Source organism: Macrobrachium rosenbergii, chromosome 58 (genome assembly GCF_040412425.1).
Source record: "Macrobrachium rosenbergii isolate ZJJX-2024 chromosome 58, ASM4041242v1, whole genome shotgun sequence".
Taxonomy (NCBI): Eukaryota; Metazoa; Arthropoda; class Malacostraca; order Decapoda; family Palaemonidae; genus Macrobrachium; species Macrobrachium rosenbergii.
The window spans coordinates 800,001-808,165 of NC_089798.1; the positions used below are offsets into that span (position 1 = coordinate 800,001).

An 8,165-nucleotide genomic window follows, 5' to 3' on the forward strand; every position below is an offset into this window, starting at 1 on the left:
AAGCCAGAGACAAGGCCACAGACTAATTATACAATGCATTAAGCAAAATCCTGCATTTCTATCGACTCACTTACCAGATACATACCTGTACAAGTAAAATGCTACAGCCTGTGTTGTAGTAACCATCGAAGTCACAGTAACTTCAACAATTTATAGGCATAAGCAATACTACTAACCAGGACAAATTACACTATCCATCGACAGTCACAGTAACTTCAAGCAATTTATAGGCATAAGCAATAACTTTTAAAAACATGGGACAAATTACACTATCACTTTTGAAAATTTGCTGCCTGCGTAACTTTTTTTACAAACTAATTATAAGCCTTGCATAGCAATTTGGACTCAATTCAACTCCGGAAGATCCTTAAAATATTTTCTTGGCTTATCTTACGTCAAAAACATTTTCATTTCCAACTATTATCGCTCAAGTTCACCTTTAAAATGTTCTCAGCCGAATGCGATCTCTAGATTATAAGGAATGATCCAACATTAATTATTCCTGTTATCAGAGGGGTCAAAATACAATATTTTGCTTGATAGAAGTTTAAATCTGGACTATTGCAAGTAAAAACACCAAAATTTTAAAAAATATACTACAATCTCCCTCAGAATTAAAAACAATTACTTCAGTTACTTAATTTCCATCATGCCAATTTCCCCATCTTACTTCTGTTAACCAATAATCAGTAACTACCATTCCATTGATTTCATAGGACATTCTTTGGTCTTTTCAAGAAGTATTAACAAAGTCTATCCCATCACAAGACATTTTGGGGTTAAAGAAATGGAGAAAAAACTTACAGACATATATATTTTAAAACATGGTCTTCAAACATGTAAATACTATTACACACATCCTAAGTAAAAGATTGAATAGGTTAAAAAGTCAAGTATACCTTAGTTTAAAAACAGACCACTGAGCTGATTAACAGCTCTCCTAGGGCTGGCCTGAAGGCTTAGATTTATTTTACGTGGTTAAGATCTAATGGTTACCTAGCAAAACGGGAACTACAGCTTATTTGTGGAATCCTGGAACCACATAACGAGAAATAGATAGTAGGTAGAGCACAACATCTGCCAAGTTCTAAACTGTGTGACCGAATTTAAAGCATTTCTAATCCTCACAGGGTATGCACAGCATCTACGAGCGTCTAACAAGTTGAGTTCTAGTTGTCAGGGTAACAAATTTTGTGCGCTTCTAACCGCCAAGGACATGCATAGCATCTACAAGTCTAGTTCTTGTTGTCTGGGTAACTGAATTCAGAGCGCAAAACTTCTGAATCCTCACAGGATATTCGGTCTTAACGAATAAGCGTTGCTTTCCATTAGCGTTAGTGTCGATGTTATTGTCTGCTGCAGCTACACCAAGAGCCTGTGCATAAGAAAAGTAGTTTGTTTGATTTTAGAATATACTAAAAGTTTCCATGACATAACCTACCCTCTTAAAGTGAAAAACAGCCTGTTAAGTTAGTCCCAGCAGCTATTCTAAGGTTATTATAATTAATACTATATCGTATGCATTAAACTTTCCCATTAACTATCCCATCTATTAGTATTATTGTTACTTCAAATTGCCATAAACTTTCACATTAACAATCCCATATATTACTACCATTGTTCCTTCAAACTCACAAAAATACAACACGATAGAGAGTGCCATGCTTTAAGATATATTTAATAGGGCACCAACCTTACACTGAAACAACCGCATCTAACTTTAGTGCTACATAACTATGAATGGTGCCATGCAATGTGAACATCTGGCAACTTTCATCCTTTGGTATACAGTCTTAAGGAAAACTGAAAACTGCACAAAACATGGAGCAATAAATTAAGTTGGGGAATTCAGAATAAGAAAGGGGTTCCCAAAGCAAGCTTCGGCGCTGGAGGAAAGGTGGATGAAGGTAGGGGTCAATGAAAATATGTGATGCAATCTGAACTGTATTTCCTAATATGAAACCTTTGCTTGAAGAGTGAGAGGGGGGAGGGTAGGGGTGTTGAGCGCATTTACGGAACGATGTTAACAAGAGTGCAAAAATTTGAATTACAATTTCCACTATTAACCAGCCTATTAAAATACCTAAAAGTCCACGACATCAGTGTCAAAAAAATTCTTTAACATCCCAAGACCTAGGCCTCTTAGAAAATCTTTAGGACCCACCTATTACCTGCCTAGCTCTTATTTACTAGTGGGAATGAAATTCTAAGTTATATAAGTATGTCAGAGTTACTCTGCCCTATTCTCAGCTCCACTAATTCATTCAAACTTACTCATGACCAAACAAAGGGCTCAAGTACTGTAATACCCTCTGCTATTGATAACTTGCCCTGTCAAATGTCTCCCTAGGTCTGATTATCGCGTTTTTTACCCCAGTCTATTCCCAGCATCCTTAAAGAGATAGACTTGAGCATTTATTACCTTTATCCTAACCCCTCCATCTATATAAAATAAGCACGTTCTTCAAACTATTCTAGCCTAAACCTATATTTCAAGTTCCATATCTAACTTAATGGCCATTAAGTCTTAGCGACACGAAAACTATCAACCTTGCAGTTCTAACATAAAGTAACATGGTTGGTTGGTTTGACATACCTTTAAAACATGGTGACAAAGTCACCATGCTTGTTTTTAACTTCCTGTTGTGCATGGTGACCAAGTCACCATGCAAAACATGGAAGTCCACCTTGCCTGGCAGGCAAACGCCACCCAGCAAAGGTGGAACTTGGGAAAAACGTGGTCAAAAAAAACTTAATTTACGCGCAAAACTTTAATCCAAATTTACGCGCAAAACTTTAATCCAAATTTACGCGCAAAACTTTAAAAAATTTACGCAAAACTTTAAACTTTAATCCAAATTTATGGACGCAAAAACTTTAATCCAAAAAACATGGACGCAGCAAAACTTTAATCCAAATTTACGCGCAAAACTTTAATCCAAATTTACGCGCAAAACTTTAATCCAAATTTACACGCAAAACTTTAATCCAAATTTACGCGCAAAACTTTAATCCAAATTTACGCGCAAAACAAACTTTTGTAGCTGAAATAATTACTCAAGAGCTTTAAAAATTGTCAGTGTTTAAAACTTCAAAATTCCAAAATAGAGACTTTACTAAACTTTGCAATTCTAACAAACAAAACTAGCTGAAATTACATGATCAAACCACATAAGGCAAAAGTTTAAATATAAACAAGTTTAAATCCACTGACTTAAAACAAATTACTAGATTTACTCAAACTCTCAAAAATTACCTTCCACACATCAAAAAAACATTTGTAGGTTTACTCTACAAACTTTCAAAAATTACCTTCCACACATGAAAAAAACAAATTACCAGATTTACTCTACAAACTTTCAAAAATTAACTTCCACGCACATCAAACTAACAAACTTCCACGCACATCAAACTAACAAACTTCCACGCACATCAAACTAACAAACTTCCACGCACATCAAACTAACAAACTTCCACGCACATCAAACTAACAAACTTCCACGCACATCAAACTAACAAACTTCCACACATCAAACTAAAACTTCCACGCACATCAAACTAAAACTTCCACGCACATCAAACTAAAACTTCCACGCACATCAAACTAAAACTTCCACGCACATCAAACTAAATTTTTTATGCTAAAATATAAATAGATCAGAAATAAGAATTAAATACTTTAAAACAAAAAGTTCTGAAGCTGAAGCAATCCTAAAATTTCTTGAAATGTTCAAAGCTGGAAAAGTTACATTTTAACCTTTACAATTTTAAAGAAAATTTTTCAAAATACTCAAAACTAAGGTTTTGAATCTTAAAAAAATAAACCAAATGCATAAAAATAAAACCTAAACTTAAAAGGAAAACTTATGAGTTTTGATTCTGAAAAAAACTAAGCTAAAAAATGTTTGGGGGATTGCTGAAGTCACTCTACTAAAAAAAAAAAAAAAAAAATAATACTCACCCATTAATCATGTTTAGTCATAAGGTATCGGTACATCCAAGACAATTCAATAACTCATGGTGGCACGCTTATTTAACGACACACCCTATCCTGAAATAAGAAAATATATATATTAAAGCCCAAAATGTTCTAGCAAGTGGAAAGAACCAAAGGCTAACTATTGATTACAATCAGCTGGGCCATCTGATAAGTTTTAAAATACTAAGACAAGTGCCAGCAAGCAAGACTTTTATAAACACTTTTAAGCGTTATTACTAGTTTATTGCCACTTAAGCCTACAATATAGTTTAAATCAACTTAATATATATATATACCTATATTAGGAAGGTTATGATAGTCGAGTTACGCCTCTCTAATCCTCAAAAAACTTTTAAAACCCTATTGCATCGTAAGACTTACTCTATTGCAGTATAAAGTTAAAATGAAAATATCCGTAGCACTGCAGAAGATTGCTAGTATGGTTCCAAGTGCATAGAATAACCACTCAAGGCCATCTAGTTCAACTCAGTAATAAATAAGCTTCGAAACTAAGTCTTAAATACTATGTTGAAAGGCAATCTACAACAATACCTAACATAAAAACATTATGAACAGTTATTGTAGAAATTTACAACAAAGAATCGAAATTGCCAATATTTGAAGATACAAAACCTGCAAACGGAAAACGCCAACGGTATTTCATAGCTCAAGTACCACAATCTAAATATTCGAGATAAATATAAAACGCAAAACTGGCAATAGTATCCACTCGCCAACCCAACAAACTTTTAAGCACGCCATCACGCCTAAAATCTTGCAAAGTCTATTCCCAATACGACATATCTGAGAAACTGCTGAAACTTCTCTAGACCTCAAATGAATATTGTAAACAGAAGACATGCAAGTGAAGCAAATATATGATTTTAACCTAGAACAAATTGTAAGTCAGGGCAGAGAGCATTTGTATACTGCGCACCAAAACTATACAACAAAATACCGCCTGAAGTGAAGATCATACAAGAAAGCAAATTTAAAAAAAAAAACTACTCTCCTATTCTGCAAGAGCTACGACACTGACAAGAAAACACAAGCACATTTACAAAATATAAGAAGCACCTAACTTTGAAAACGTACAAGGGCCCGTCAGAGAGGGAATCTTCCCTGTGGAGAACTGTACATAGAACCAAACAAAGTGAAACCAACGATCTCCTGACCACACTGCCGAGATCCCAAACACAAATGAACGATGAAGTCGAGTTAGTATCAACGAAACCTGTCTTACCAAGCTGGAGACTCAACAATACTGAAACAAGCTGTTCAAGAGGATAACAGCCAACGACCGCTGCAACTGCCTGTTTGTGGGACGTCACTTTATCGCCCTTTCGCCACCGAAGAAGTTTAAGGCGATGATCAGGAAATTATTATTATTATTATTATTATTATTATTATTATTATTATTATTATTATTATTATTATTATTATTATGATTTACTCTTCCTTTTTAGCAAACTACCTGAATTACGTATCGGTGTTTGGTCTTTATCTGAAAATTATTATTATTATTATTATTATTATTATTATTATTATTATTATTATTATTATTATTATTATTATTATTGCTTGTTGTTTTTTCAGCAGTGCTTGGGCATAAGAGTTCATAAATATTACTTTTTACTAGCGTACTTAATTTAGTATATAGTATTGTGTTCATCTTATCGTTCATCGTATATGGCCGGAGCTGAAACAAAGGATATTAGTATCATTAATGCAACATGGCGTCACAGTGATATGGTCATAGACAAAAATAGTATAGAACACTTTTGTTATGGTGATTCAACGGTGAGCTTATCGGCTTGCACCGATGAATGCAAGGTAATTTTTATAATTAAATTTACTATTACTGATAATAAAGGTGAGTAGGTTCGTAATCTGCTACGGTAAAAGGCCACCTTCAGCGATTTGCCATATGAATTCAAGGCTTCCAGTGATAAATATCCCAACATTTTGGGGAAATTGAGAAGGTAGAAGGACAAAGTGCCATTAAATAAATCGGTGAATGTCCAGAAGAACTCCGCATGCATAAAGTACCAAAATTAAAAGTAAAATGCAATATTTTTCATATTTAAAGCGTTTTAACCACTTTTATATTGAGGAAACACCCACAATTTTGCCATATTAGCTATGGAGGGGTTGGGGGACAGGTATTGTCTAACCTTATAAGTCAAAAGTCGAAAATCATTCGATGGGAACTAGTTTTCTGAGAAACATTACACTCTTTCTGAGAAACATTACAGCAAAAACCTCATTTTCGAACTAACTCCAGTAAGATTTCGAGGATGCCGATTAGATAATCATTAATATCTCGATATGGTGAATCTCCTCAAAAAGTGTTCAGAGACAAAGTTTTATTATTTTATATTGTGAAAATTATAGTGTGACCTATTTTCTTATATCTCACCGCGGAGTTGTTCTGGACATTGACCAATAAATCATTTATATCTGTCGTAAGTGATATAATTGGCGGCTAATTCGAACAGTGGTCTATGAATTTACTGAAACCGGATCATATTGTTCGATCATCGCCTGATATTCCAATCATGTTTCGATAGTATTAGATGGTGCTATGAAAAGTATTTTCATCAGGATTATACAGCCAACATACATATTATACATAAATGAATACATAATACATAATATATTATATATATATATATATATGTATGTATGTATGTATGTGTGTGTGTGTGTGTATGTAATGTGTGTGTGTATCTGAAGCTCTGAAAAATATGATCATGTGGATTATATGATATATATATATATATATATATATATATATATATATATATATATATATATATATATATATATATATATATATATATAATAGATAGAATGCTAGATAGACAGACATTAAGTCACCAGTACACTTTAATATCCAGTTCACTACGCCTAAGGGTCAACAACTTACATCCAAGAGGAATTATGATTAATAAATGTTTCGTCACCAGTTCTCAAGAGAGGTATAAGTTGACATCGACTCTGCTGAACATGCCTGTCGAACTCAGGTTTTGTACTTAGAATCGGCATCAACCCATCTTCACCATGATAGCTGATTGGTAAATTTGTAATTCATGGCTAAATATCAATTTGTCGAATTTGTCTTATACACCGGGGGTTTTTATTATATTCACAAACATTAAGCCAAAAATATAATAAAATATCCAGTTCACTACATTAGGTGGAGCTCTTAAAAATATGATCATATATATATATATATATTATATATATATATATATATATATATATATATATATATATATATATATATATATATATATATATATATATATATATATATGCATACAAATATTTAGCCACAAATATCGTTTATAGCCTAATTCACTATACCTCACGAATAGCTTACAAACTTGAACAATTATAACTGATAAGTGATTCGTTACCAGTGGTATTCGAAACTTTTGCTAATTTAGAAACAATGTTGTACTTTTGACCATGGGTGATGTACAGTGACTTTTGACCACTGACCCATCAAGAAAGGTGTAAGTTGATATCAACTCTGTTGTATAGTTATAATTCTCTTTTATTTTGATGGACATTAATAAGAGCATTCTCTACGATTCTTCGATATGAAAGCAAAAGGGTAGTCAGGTTCGATGTCCCTATAGACATGTTCTTAATGCCTCTACGCGGAGGAGTTTTATTTTGCTGGTATATCCCTTATTTTGTTATGCCCACTGGTTTGAAGAGAGACCTGTCACACTGGCCTGGTTGATGGCTTTTCCGCCGTCATAGTGAGGCAGCTGGTCGAGTTGTTTACAGATGAAATCGACTCCTTTGTCTATGTAACCGTCAGAACAGGCCCCTGGTCCTCCGAGAAAAAAAAAATTACACTGATACCTCAGTCTTCATTGATATTGCAATGTCATGATAATTAGGAAATGAATGCAAGAAATAAAGAACGCTGGTCTTCTATAGACGTTGAAACTGTACTTGAATGATTCCCTATCGATATATCTAAGGCTAATTCCTGTCCTTTTCTCATTCAGTTTTGAACGTAATGCTAGAAGTGAATTCATTTTGCTGCAAATAGACACCAAAATCTTCTCAACTATTATTCCAGAATGTGAAAATGTCATCAACGTGTCGCACCAAAACTACTTTGGGACCGAGTCATTAAAGTAAATGCAGACTTTGGCTTAAAGAG

The 8,165-nt window shown here is 33.7% G+C and overlaps 1 long non-coding RNA gene across 1 annotated transcript; it reads right to left on the minus strand.

Moving 5' to 3' along the window:
- Positions 1–1,278: 1,278 nt before the first annotated feature.
- Positions 1,279–5,199, minus strand: LOC136837169 (uncharacterized). Its single transcript, XR_010852615.1, has 3 exons — positions 5,075–5,199; positions 3,962–4,051; positions 1,279–1,375 (listed from the first exon to the last, which is right to left on the minus strand). It is a non-coding gene; the product is annotated as an uncharacterized lncRNA (long non-coding RNA).
- Between the last annotated feature and the right edge of the window lie 2,966 nt (positions 5,200–8,165).